This window comes from Thermobia domestica, chromosome 9 (assembly GCF_964235325.1).
Source record: "Thermobia domestica chromosome 9, izTheDome1.hap1.1, whole genome shotgun sequence".
Lineage (NCBI taxonomy): Eukaryota > Metazoa > Arthropoda > Insecta > Zygentoma > Lepismatidae > Thermobia > Thermobia domestica.
In genome coordinates, this window is record NC_137462.1 from 187125999 (window position 1) to 187140418 (window position 14420).

General features: G+C 38.0%; 1 protein-coding gene across 13 annotated transcripts in view; it reads right to left on the bottom strand.

Annotated features, from left to right (window-relative positions):
- The window catches only part of RhoGEF2 (Rho guanine nucleotide exchange factor 2), a 656727-nt gene that overhangs the window by 325473 nt on the left and 316834 nt on the right, over positions 1 to 14420 (bottom strand). The gene's annotated exons all lie outside the window — the stretch shown is intronic.

Below are 14420 nucleotides of genomic sequence, written 5' to 3' on the forward strand. Positions count from 1 at the left end.
AATAAACCTCACTAAGCAAGAATTTCTAGGTAACGCAGGAACAGATTATATATGCTTTTCACTACATTATTTCGAAGTATTTCGTCAAACTAACAATAGGAATACCAATCTTGCTAACAACCGATTTTAATAATTTTTAAGTAGGCCTACATTGTGATAGTCTGTTCCTTCAATACAACGTGCGAAGGATTTCACGACAGGCTTTAGTTACCGAAATAGCCGAGGATTGAGATACAAGCGCAACATATATAGTTGTGTAACTGTGAAATTCAACGTAGCTCGGTCGGCAAGGTCCCAGATACTTACGCTGCCGACTCGGTTCCCACCCCGATCCGGACACGTATTTATTTACTTTCAATTACAAATAATTAAATAAATATTAAATTGCAAATATTAAACGTAATTTGTACAAATTTCTCTAGCATCTTTAAATCATCCTTTAACGTTTAAAAACGTATTACAATTACAAACCTTGCAAGGTCACAAGGCTGATCCTGAATGATGGTCAGCAGTAGCGGCTTTAGCGAGTAGGCCGGGCAGACACGGGCCTACCCAAAAATTTTGAAAAAATCTAATCTAAGAGATACGATAAAGAGTAAATAATCTTTCCACTATTTATATTAATGGTAGATAATTCTTTAACAAATAGCATCAACCACTACTGTAAAAGTAATTTCCTTTTGTTATTAATCAATCAAATGCATATATGTATCCATAAGCGAGAGAGCAGGTCTACCCAAAATTAAAATCTTTTAAAGCCGACACTGGTGGTCAGTGCACCCACAGCTGCACCAGATTCAAGCCCCAGTCATGGTTCGGAGTCCATGTTAATAGTGAGGTTCCGTCCTCGGTGTTGCATAAGGATGAAAAACAAAAATTTCATCTCAAAACTAGTACAAAAGCTAAGCTTGTATCTTCACGCTCTGTTATTTCGTTAAATGTCCATCGCGAGAACTCCTTCGCATATCGTACTACTACTACTACGCGGATACTGTCTCTCACACATTACAATAAATATGGTTAAAATCTATTATTGGTAACACGTGCATACCTCTTTTGTATAATTATTATATTTTAGTCCTGTATCCGCTTTTTATAAGTTTATGTTGTTGATGTAGTCATCATTCGTAAATAAAACTAAAAATTGGCATCACCAGCCATAAACTAATGACTTATGACTCGAAACCACTACCTAGTTAAAGTACACAGTGTATTTTATTACTACTAAAAATACTTCATAAATTTTCACTTTCATTTCTACAAAATTACATGAAAAATTTTGAAAAAGTGCCTACAGGACTCAATCATTCAGCTGCGAGTTGCCTTAATGTTATCCTTGGTATTCTTCTAATTTTTTCGTTCTTTAACGTCCTGGTCGCACATTATTAGTACTGTCCACGAGACGCGATTTGAGACAGTCTTTCCTCGAAGAGGTGCCCTAAAAATGTTTTCTCATCTCGAAAAAAATTGTTTTTCTATTGGAAGACCTCCTTCTCATCACACAAAAACCTGTCTCGCCTCGTCTCGTGGGCAATACTACAAATTACCGACCATAATTTGATATTTTCACATGCTGTAAGCAGGACTGCTGTTTCTCATCTATAAAGCAACCACGAAAGTTCTGTCGCTTTTTCACCCATCACCTTTGAACATCGATATGTCACCTAAGACGTACCTGGAATATCAAAAATAGTCCCCATCAGCATCGACGACCTTCTGCCAACATTCTGGAAGGTCATGGGTTCAATCACGATAGAATTTGCAGTGAAGCGAAGAAAGTATCAGTGCATTTTGCACCTCTACTAGGGATCTGAACTGGCGTCCTCTAAGGTAATTGTCTAAGGAACGGAACAGGTGATAATTGGACGGTGCAATGTCCCGGAAGTATGGGAGATGCAATAGTGTTTCCCATCCAAGTCGTAGAATGATGTCCCGGGTCATCCTAGAAACGTGGGGCTTAGCGTTGTCCTGTAACAGGAGGGACCCCCTTTGTGATTCAGAAATGCTGGCACCAGAGTTTTGAGTTTTTTCTTGAACACGGCTCAACTGCTGACAGTACACAGTTGCAATGATGCTCTGACCAGCTGGTAGTAGTTCCCAATGCACGATTCAGAGCAATCCACCAAACACAAAGGATGACTTCGGTTGTTGGAGGTGTTCGGGTGCTGGTTTCGGTTGTTTTGGAACCGGTTCATGGGATGCTAACCAATGATGACAGTGCCGTAGAGCTTCGTACAGGACCCACTTCTAATCACATGTCAACACCCTGTCCAGATGTGTCTTCTTCCTCAGACAAGACAGCAAAGAAAGACAGATGTCTTCTCGCGTTGCTCGGAGTCAAATCATGTGGGACCCATCGACCACCCAAGCTGATGGAGGTGCTGCTGAATGCTTTCTCCACTCACACTGAATTGTAGTCCCAGTTCCTCACATGTCTGGTCACTGTTCGCCTCAATTGCTGTCTGAAGATCTTCGTTTGGGACATGTGTTGGATCTTCCGGCACGTGGTGCGTCTTCGAGTGTTTCGACACCGTCTTTAAACTTGTTAAACCACCGCTGCACTGTTCGCGTAGTTATGACAGCCTCATAAAAGGCCTGGTGTATCTTCCGCCCCGCTGCAGCGGCGTTTGAACCCAGTTTGAACTCGTACAGCATATACGCCCTTATGTCACTCTGTGGAAGTACCATGTTCACTCTGTCCTTACGCAAGTTCACGGTGTAACTGAACTCCTACAACGAGGTAGCATGTTGGATATTTCACACCGACTGACCTTCGCCTTATCTTCATTCGAATTCAACTCACGGTGAGGGCAATTGAACACAGAGCTCCACAAAAAGCGACAGAACTTTCCTGGTTACCTTTATAATTTTACTTTTTGATGGATATATTTTAAAAATCTGTCTTATTACGCCTAAGAACTAATAAGGTAAAAGATTGATAAAACGTTAATTCATTGCAGTCAAGTTTTTACGTGAAATATTCGCAATGACAAACTGCATCGCCTATGTCCCTATGCAAGGTATGAGATTCACGATAATTTTGACAACACGACCATTGTGAATTACGTAGAAGCTAAAGAAAAATAAATTTTACCTTATGAAAATTACATTTTAACGATTTTTTCTAATTATAATTCCTCCGAAGTTATACTAGTAATTCACCTATCAGAAGTAATAATAATATTCACAGCACGAAAGTGTGTATAAAACTTAAATAAATAAATATTTAAGCCTTAAGCGCATACTTTTAACCTTTTCAACGCGAGCTCAAGCTTCGATACTTACAAGACAAACCACGATCGATGTCTTGTATTCGTTTTAACAGATCCAACAGACCAGTGGTTTCGAAATAGACATCTTGTAACAGTTCACAAAAAACTAGGCCTACAGGCGGACATAATGTAATAAATATCAAGAACTGTCATTTTTTTTAAAAGAAAAAAACGCACTTAAAAAAATTTTGAAGTCACGATGACCTAAACATTCTACTAGGAGAACTCAAGTTGAACATTCAGACTTTGTTTTTCCACTTCAAATGTGTTAGTAACATTGGTCACTGTTTAAATGTCGCATCTGTAATTAAACCATTGGTAAGGCTCACATTAAATGATTTTTCTTTTTTATCGACATCAATGTACAATTTCGAAATTTGTTACATCATCAAAATTCAATGGATTCTCTAGCCCCGGAGTAACTTTGTGGGCGGTAATTGTGATTTAACTAACTCCATAGCCCATTGGAATCAGATTTAAATGTTCTGCTGTAAGCACATGACAGCATATTTAGATAGTATATTCCCGACCACGTGTTTTCTATACCCTCTACAAGTGGAAGTAAATCCAAGAGATATATAGGAGCAGGAGAATGTACTATTATCATATATTGACCCGCTACACACCGTGATTTCTGGCCGTCATATTATATAAATGTTTAAATATTACGCGCGACCACAACTCGGCAATTACGCGCGACCACAACTCGGCAGGGGTACATTATGAAATTTAGTATGATACTAGGAGTTTTGAAAAAATATATAAATACAAAAACACGTTAGTTCAAGCCAAATTTATTTTTACACGAAACAGCACACAAACTATTTTTCGATATAATTTCCACCAATGTTCAAACACTTGTCATAGTGGGTGACCAACTTGTCCAAACCTTTCTCAAAGAAGAGTTATGATAAGTGATAAGGCAAAAACGAAAACAGCAATGAATTCCTGAGAAAATTTCAAACGAGAACAAGGCATTAAAAATAAGTGGTTTTTATTTAAGAAAGTGCAAGTGAATTCAAAATGGCAGATTTCAAGATGGCGGCCATAAAATGAAATGAAACGAAATGAAATTTTGAGTTTTACGTCCCACGGTTATGCCGGTTAGGCTAAAGGAGACGGTGATAATGAGTAATGAATGAAATGGTGGAATGAAGAAAGTGGGAGAAAACGGGAGAACCCCGAGAAAACCCACACACACGGTGTTTGTCCACCACAAAGTTCACTTGGCGGGAGCAGGTTTTGAACCCGAGACCCCTAGCACCAGAGTTGAACGCTCTACCACTGAGCCACCGCGGCCCCTAGATGGCGGCCATAGACATCGTATGTCCTAAAAACTTTTTGCCCCACCTGTACTACTAACCTACGGTGTTACTTTTGCAATTCTTTTAAAATCCTGCCTTTTGTTTGGGTGTTTCCAGATTTTTGGACCAGTCTGTACATCATGGGTAGTCCCAGAAGTACCCGACCTGACGTATAAATGGCGGTTCTTGTTTGAAAAACTACGATGGTCGAAATTACTAACCTCATAAAGATTAAGTTTTAAGTCTGAAGACGTTACATTGTTCAGTATTTGTTTGATAGCCATCAATAGTGAACGCTCTTACTGAATTTGTAAAAAATGGGGGGAAAAATGGGCCATCGTTATGTACCTATGTAATACAATACTTTCATCTGAAAGGTCTCAGTCCAGCCAATATCAATGCCCAGCTAGATTTTACTCTGGGGGAGTGTGCTCGTTTGTTTACAACAGTGAAAAGAATATTGACTGGTAGAGTTTAAACTAGGCCGTACGTGCTGCAAAGACGAACATCGCAGTGGTCGACCAAATCAGGTGGACACGAAAAATATGAAGAAAATCCACAAAATGGTATCGGATGATCGTCAACTGAAGGTGCGCGAACTAGCAGACAAGTAGGCATTTCAAAAAGTGTTGTATATCGCACATTGATTGAAAATTTGGACATGAGAAAGCTACGTGCCAGAAGGTGGCCGCGTTTGCTCACAATGGCACAAAAACAGCGTCGTGAGGATGTTTCAATCGAGTGTCTGCGAAGTTTTACAGTAATAAATTCGAGTTTTTGTGTCAATTCATAACCATGGATGAAACATGGGTCCATCACTTCACACCTGAGACGAAGTAATAGTGAAAACAATGGACTGAAAGGGAAAAATCGGCTCCAAACGCGAAAACAGTTCCGACTCTGGCAAGTTCATGGAGTCAGTTTTTTGGGATGCGCGTGGGATGTTTCATTCATTAATTTCAAAAAGGTTAAAATAAATAAATAAATAAATAAGAATCAACAGTGAGTATTATGCAAATATGTTGCAGCGTTTGAGTGATGAAATCACACACAAAAAAGACGCATTTGGCGAAAAATAAAGCGTTGTTTCACGAGGACAATGCATGACTTCATACATCTGTTATTATGATGGCCAAAATCAATTAGTTGGAAGTTCAAATTGCTTCCTCACACACACAATTTTACCCATACTTACAGCGTTTGCACACGTCCCCGGCAATGCCGGATTCGGTTCCGACAATGCCGGCGATTGAATCGGCGGCAATGTAATCAAATGGTAGCTTGCACACGCTTTCCGACCCGGCAAAAAAGCCAGTGGAACTCCCGGCTCCGGCAAGTGCAGCCGGACTAGCCGCCGACATGTCGGTGTCGGCTCCGGCTCCGGTTTTGTCGGCGGCAATGTTTTCTTATGCGTGGATGCACACGCAGCCGGTAAAGACGGAGCCGGCTTGCTGATAGGTTTCTTCAATCTAGATACAGTGAGTGAGTGGCAAGGCATTGTGTATTCTTGTTTCTTTTCCTGTATTTGGATTTTTTGTTTGCTTCAGTTTTTTTTATTTTTTTTCACATCATATGAATATATAATGCAGAATGAAATAATCAAAATGGTTATAAGGTACCACAAATATAGCGGCTTACTATTTACATAAATTCTCAGCAAGGGAAATTCGTGTCTTGTTTGAATTATCCAACTACGGCAACGCGGACTATATTAATTTGTTATCTTCTACAGCAGAAACTTACTTAAACAATTTAAACAAAGGGGTCATTGGATTCGTTTTGATAGAGAATATGTGAGCATATATGAAGTCACAATTTTAAAAAAAATCAACATTGCGGAAATGAACAAAATGGAGATACGAAGAAATTATGAATCTAGGATAGTTGTCCAGTGTTTATCCTGTTAATTATGCAACCCAGTATGTACGGTATAAATATCCATCATAATCGTAGAAGTAGGCATTCCCAAGCATAACAAAGGTTGTACATAAAATTAAAGTAAATAAAAACTACAACACAACTACAAAAAGAATTGAAAAAACACAAACAGAACAAGAAAATTTCCATTCTTGTGGTTGCATACTGTTTTACCCTATAGATCATAATAAAAATATTCATGTACTGTGTCTTGTCTGGCATTTGTTCCATAGAACAATTGTGGACTGAGTGAATAGGCAGCCGCAATGTTGCCTTTCCAGAACCTATTATCATTATTATTATTATCATTATTATTATTATTGTAAATAGCTTGATCGCAGCCTGTTTCAATTTTGAGAAATTTAAATAATGTTAAAATTATGGCAACAAAAGTGAAAAAAAAAAAAAAAAGAGAGAGAAATAAACCAAAAGAAGGCCATATACCTTGTGCGCACACATCCACACACACAAGAAGAGCAGATAACCTTGTTTTTTCGATCTTCTGTTTAGTCTCCCCCGAGGGGAAAATATAGAAATATAATAGTTTGCAAGACTCCTTCCATCAATCATTGATAGCCATTAGGTTTCTCCTAAGCATTTTCCTTTTGTGTGGATTGTCTTTAGTATATAATTTGGAAAGGGGGGGGGGGTGTTTGTTATAAGAGGGAAAGGAATGCATAAAGAAGAATATCTTGTATAATACAGTGAAACCTCCCTTAACGGACACCTCTATAATACGGACAGAATTTTTTGTCCCGGCAAAAATATATGTTCTCTTACGTAACAAAACCCTCCCTTTTACGGACACTCTCAGATACGGACGCGGACAGTTCTTTCTTGCCCTAAAAGTTTCAATAACCTCTTCATAACGGACAGGAATTATTTTCGGTTTTGCAATATATTACAGTAGACAGAAACGTCTTTTTCCCCACAAGTGTATCTATCATGAGTACTGACCTGATGAACCATCAAATAGAACAGCTTCAAGATGAACTTGAAATTCTTTTTTCTGTCCACAACAAACTGCTTTCTGGTAGAAATTTTAGAAAACCTTTAATAGGCAATAATACTCATGCAGGGTCAGTCGTATGATCAAGAATTTTATGCGAAAGATCTTCCCTTCTCTAACAAATTTAGTCCTTTTTCTTCTGGGCTTGCATCTTTCCGGACAATTTCATAGATAACAAAACAAACATTACTTGTTTTACAATAACATTTTCAACGAGCAATATTTCCTCTCTTACTTTTTTTTTAAATCGACGTTTTTCTTTTACTTATGATACTGGAACAAGTCTGGGTTAGAGTTTTCCCGGCTTCCTTTTTCACTTTCTCTACGAGGATATTCTTTGTGATTAGGGATGGGTTCAATAAACATATGCACTCCTAATAAGTTATCCTTTTCATCCATTCCGCTGACGCAGATGCAGTACATAAACACACATACACATACATGTTTCTTCCGCAACCGTATTGAAGATTCTCAGAGGACACTTGCTAATGAGATTTTTTACCTTTGTAGAGGAAAAAGCATGCAATTTTCACTAAACAAAAGAGTTCAACCGGTCAGTGGGTTCTTTCTTAACAGATCTTTTGAGAAGGTTCTGAGAATCTGAAATAAATGAAAAATGCTTACCCTAATTAATTATCCCTAATTAACATTTAACAGAAATAAATTTCTCCTTCATCCCTCCCAGTTATTGAAATACGTACTGATTGGAGTATTTTTATATTGAATTTTACGAATTTACGCTGATACATAATGTATTTACTGTATATTACTGCATACTGTATATTACTGCGTTGTGAGAAATTAAATTTCTGTAATCTCCCTGTAACGGACACCTCTCAGTAACGGACAAAAATTCGTGTCCCATTGGTGTCCGTTATTTAGAGGTTTCACTGTAGCATGATTTGATTTAATCAACACAACAGGCTACAGCCGAAATTGCCTATGTTTTTGTTTTACAAAATACAAGATGCATTGCAAAACGTTATCTATGAATGTTATATCGGACATACTACATATGTAGGCCTATCTAGAACAAAATCTCCCCTGGAAAAAATCCTCCTATGCTGAAGAAAATAATTTAGTTCCGTTTCCTCCGTTCGATTCCAGGAAGGTACTCGATTCGTCTATCTATATGCAACTATGCAAGCCCGCAGAGGATCAAGGACAGAAGTAGGTCAAGTTGACAGGGGGTGGATTAAACTGACGTTTAACACTTATATGAAACTATTCTGGAGTGCCATACTTTCTGCGTGAGTGTAGCTATATGTTACTTATTTCCGCTTGAAGTAGATTTTTGATTTAGTGGATTGTTTTCTGCAGTGCACTGAAGTCTTGCTTCAGTGACAATTCATTTCATCGTTCATCAAGTGACAATGATTAAAGTGTTTCAGTACGATGTTTTGAATTTCATTGAATTAGTGGAAATGAGACCTTGTCTATGGGACAAGACTACAGACTCATATAAAGACAAGATCGAAAAGCAGAAAGCCTGGAAAGAAGTATATACAAACCTTGCACAAGACTTCGACACCATGGACAAAAAGAAACGAGAAGCGACAGGCATGTATAGGATGATCTAAAACAATAGTGATTCAAACACTTTCTGTTTACTTACAGTTGATACATAAAATGTAGATTATATGTAAATAAAAATAAAATGTACAATCGAAGACATAGAAATGGGCCACTTCGATGCTTTCTTCTGGGTACGGACAATTTACCAGCGGTCAATTTGCCACCAAAATTCGACAAAGCGGACAATTTGCCACCAGTTTTCACAATTTCTTGACAATTTGACACTATTGGACAATATTGGATAGTATAGGGTTACTACCTATTGTGACTTGTCAAAATTATTAATTTAGCCATGTTTTCCTGCGAATGCTTTTGATTAGGCCTATGTACGGACCAATTTACAATATACCTTTGTGTACTAAAGAAAAGATATTTGGGAATTTACACGTTAATGCTCCTACGTCACTTGATTGACGTAATACAATTAAGGCGGATTTTCATGCCCGCGTTAGAACGGAAGCATCACATGTAGCGTATTCATCGTAAATTATTTTCGTTTTCATACATCCGTGCGTGTATTGCGCCAAATTACTACTTGCTAGCTAATGCGCATGCGTAAAATAGAAAGTTTGCGACTTTACTTTGTGATAATGGATTCCCGAAGGAGAGCTATCGTTTTAGCTGGAATATATTATATTTCAAAACGCCGCCGTCAGAAGTATGTTAGGAAAATGTGGTGGGTTCACCCCATTTTCCAGCTTCGACGAGAATACGGAATATACAGGAACCTTTTCTTTGAATTAAAATCCGATCCGGATAAATTTTATAAAACAAATAAAAATATTTATAAATCATACTAAAGCATGTTTCAAATTACATTGCTTTTATTTTATATAGGGATTGATAATTTGTACATACCAGTTATTGTATGAACTATCTATTGTTCCCGGTAATACAACTAATTAATTACACAAATATAAAAGTACTAACCATCGATACCAATATTTTCTGCAATTTGATGGCATGTTTTTGTCCTTAATACTGAATCCTTGTATTTCGGATACTTAAGGTTGTCCAAATTTTGTTTTCTCTTACTTGTTCTATGAGCAGTTCTTCAAATGTTGTTCTTACCTCCGCCACGTTAGTCAGTGAATACAATAGTGTACGCGCGCTACTTCCGTCAGAATTGAACAAATTTCTACTCTGACGCGAGTGTAGCGCACCATCTCCGATGCGTGATTTCATTGGCTGTTTAGCACAATCGCTCGCAACTCACGGAGGTAAAGGACACATGAAAATCCGCCTTTAACCTTGTTCTTTGCATTGAGCTATTTCTCAGATATTGAACGACCCTTCCATTTATTCATGTCAGTCTGTAATATTACACGACTCTTGGACTCTTGCAAAAAAACTGAACAGCGCTGAATATGATTATTAATTCGTTGTACTAAGAAATCGAACGTTTGTTTAGACATGCGAAAGTAATTAATTAAAAAATTTTGAATCTTATGTCCACAGCTTTTCATATAATGTATAAAACGAACCTTCCACATGACGCACTGTCAACAATGGATGGATCCAAATCTTTCTAGTGCTTCTTTGTTTCCTTTTTCTCCGCCGTAAGTACAGCAAGGCAAGGAGATATCGTTTATTTACTGCTGGACTCATGTTCTCTCCTTCACGTTCAAACTCAAACTACCTTTCGGCACCGGCATTACCGGGATGTGTGTGCAAAGCAGCGCCGGCACCGACATTTTGCCGGCTGCGTGTGCAAAGCAGCCCTGGTTCCGGTTCCGGCATTGTCGGTGCCGGATCCGGCATTGCCGGGGACGTGTGCAAATGCTCTTAGTTCCCTTGGATTATTTTCTTTCCAAATTTAAAAAAATAGCTCGATGGTAAAAGATTTCACAACAATGAAGAGATGGAGTCTGCGGATAATGGCTATTTTGAGGAGCTCGACGGTTCGCACTATAAACAGGGTAACGAAGCTATTGAACATGGCTGGGAAAAGTGTATCGAGCTAAAAAGAGTATATGCTGAGAAATAAGGATAGGTTTTCCTTTTTTTTGTTGTTGTTGTTGTTGTTTTGTTTTGTTTTCTTTGTTGGGTCGGGCACTTTCGGGATTACCTTCGTATATACATTGTAGGGTTGACCATTCCTCTAAACAGGCCCTTGTATCTTTTAAACTAATTGATACAGAACACTGAAATGTTGCACGATGCAAATATTGGCAAGGTGATTTTGTTGACATGCTCTGCAATACAACCAGATTAACAGCGTTGCCAACCCAATACAAATTTGTATTTTTTTCAAAGTGACTACGTCAGGTTATTATACATTTCAAATCTACATGTAAAACGAAAACTTACAGTATCACACTTATAATGCAGTCTTCCAAACTACGGACACTACAGTATCACTGAAATCTAAAAACAACCTAATTTTAGAAGGTTCTACAACAATTATAGCGCAACTGACACAGACAGGGTAATATACTTTAATGTTGAATACTAGGTCATCATATCGAACACGCAGAAAGAAAGAAAGTTAGAAGAAACTTGAAAATTTGATTTATTTCGAAAAATTGTTTTATCTGGAATTCCACAGACGGTTTTCACGGAACATAAAATATCATTACAGCAATTTGATATCTCAAACCATTCCAGAGATATTTAAATAATAATAATAATAATGGTTGACACACTGCTTAAAATGGGGTATTAGCGGGACATAAGTTTTGATTTACTCGGCTTCTATAACATTACAACAATCATCCTGGGTAGATGTAATTAAAAGAAGTTCACAGAGTTGCATACATTATTGTATCGCAAGAACAGTCTGAGGTATCGATTTGCTGTAAACGGTATTCTGATATTCACATCTATTGAAAGCCGACTATACAATTGGATCAGGGCTTACAAAAACTGTTTTCGAAATAAAGGCTAAAAGTCAAATTTGCAATACCTTTTATCTTTATTCCTATTCATTCCAAATTAGCCATATCATGACCATAGTATCAAACAATTAACTACTTTGGACCTGCATTGCCCCGTCCGTCTCACTTGCGTGAGCACTGCTGCAAAGGCCCCGAAATTTGGATGTTTGTGATACTTTTGCATCCTTAGTTTGCAACATTGAACAAGTATGGTACTGTATGTTTTCCTTCTATATGTAGACTAGCCTTTGGCTAGCTGGGGGCTTTGCCCCCAGACCCCCGAGTTTGCTTGGCATACGACCTTGCATTTCTTATTTATCGCCTTTTGCATCAACAATAAACTTCGTGAACTTGCTCTTCATATTTCCTGAATCTGTTCATCCGGGGGCTTCGCCCCCCACACACTCTTTGCTCGGCCTACGGTCTCGCATCTCTTGAACCCACAATTCTATCATTTCTTTTCCTATTTCAAGTATCTAAAAGATAAGATTTTGTATCCCAAGAAAACGCCCATTTAAATAACATGGGAATTTCTTCATCCCCCTTTACACCCCTACAAAAAATCAAAAAATATTCACTTTTGGCAATTTTTCTGTCGGTTAGTCCTGGAATGCTATAATCATGCCAAATTTCATCATTCTAATCATGCCGGAAGTGCCTAAACTTTTTGAGGTGTACAAGACGTCCCATATAAATAACATGGGAAAGATATTTCAGTTTCCCATAAAACCACTCTACGGTTGGAAATTTTCATTTCTCATTATTCACTTAGGTAACGCTTACGAAAACGTACAAACATACCGAATTTCAAGATTTTATTCCAATTCTAAGCACCTAAAACATGAGATTATATGTCCAAAAAAAGGCCCATTTAAATAACATGGGGAAATTGTTCATCCAATCTTTAGAACCCCTCAAAATTAAAAATATTCATTTTTGGCAATTTTCCTGTTGGTTAGTCCCGGAAAGCTACCATCATTGCCAAATTTAATCATTGTAGCCCTACAGGAAGTGCTCAATATTTTGTCAGCTCATGTAGTTTTATATGTAGTTAGGATCTGAAATATGTAATGAACTGGCGTACTGACATTTGGAATAATCATAATACAACTTACGGATTTCTTTTCTTTTTCTTCTTCTTTTTTTTTAGTTAGTTTAAAAGTTACAAGGGCGTAAAGATAAATAGTTCACCCTAATATATACAGGTTACCCACAAATCAAATAGTTGATTCTCATTGGTCCTCCAGAACGACGCAGCTGACCACTATTACGTCCCAATACATTGGAGGCTATAGTGGGACATACACTTCACAACGGTATGAGTTGAGCATGATCTATGGAACGATAAAGATAAAAATCACAGCTTTTTGGGAGAAGTTTGTTTACCGACTTTCCTTCGCCCGTTATAACCTCTCACCAATAGTGAAACGATGCGCCTAACAAGCCCCTGCGGTACGTGGACAGGTGAATATTGTAAGAACACGGTCTCAGCCCATTCAAATCCACAATAACTTGACCGCCATCAAGAAAGTGGCGATACAAGACGATTCGTCAACGCAGAGAAGTTTGACCATAAAACACGTTCTCCAAAATCGTTCAGAAGAAGCTCTCCAAAGTTTTCGGAAAGTTGTCAAAGCGGTATGATGAGACATTCCTCTACCCATTCTGAGCATGAGTTTGCTACAGAAAAATTACGCTGCTAGGCGATCATTTGGGCCCGTGGTCGTCTCATCGAACACAATCGGTGCTGAAGCGCTATTTTTTATTGTAGGCAACTTTTTGTATCATATTTAGTCCGTAAGTACTCCTAGATATGAACACCTTATTATAATAGGTGAATCCCATCCCACCCTTTCCAGGTCTAATCTACAAAAATCCTAGAAATTACCTCACAAATGCTATAGCTGTCCAATTTTGAAGTTTCTAGTTTAAGCAGTTTGGTCTCAACATTGCCATTAAATCAGAAATCTCCTTATACATAGGTTGGTGCAATGAACATGTGGAGGAAATGGGAGACCGAGAAAATAGTATTGATGTAGTTCACCACAAACTTGCGTGGTTGGAATCGAACCAGGGATCCCTTGCACTGTAGGTGAGCACTATTACTGTGTCCTCTTAAGAGGCCTAATCACTACGAAATTAAAATACCGCTAATTTTACAGTAATTATGATATATCTTCAAACAGATAAAAGATAATCGAAATGTGGGACAAGAGCGTCCTAGACAATATTATTTTGCATGAGGTATGGTTATCACGAGTCACCTAGTCAGAGCTGTCCGTTTGCAGCCATTTAGAAACGTGAACATAAATGCCGATTTTCTATAGTTGGAAATCGAAAGCAGATAAGTGAATCGTGATAAGAGTATCTCATGTCAAATAATACTGACTAGCGAGCTCTTGTTCCACTTTTCAATTATCTTTTATCTATTTGAAGATATCACATAATTACTGTAAAATCAGCGGTA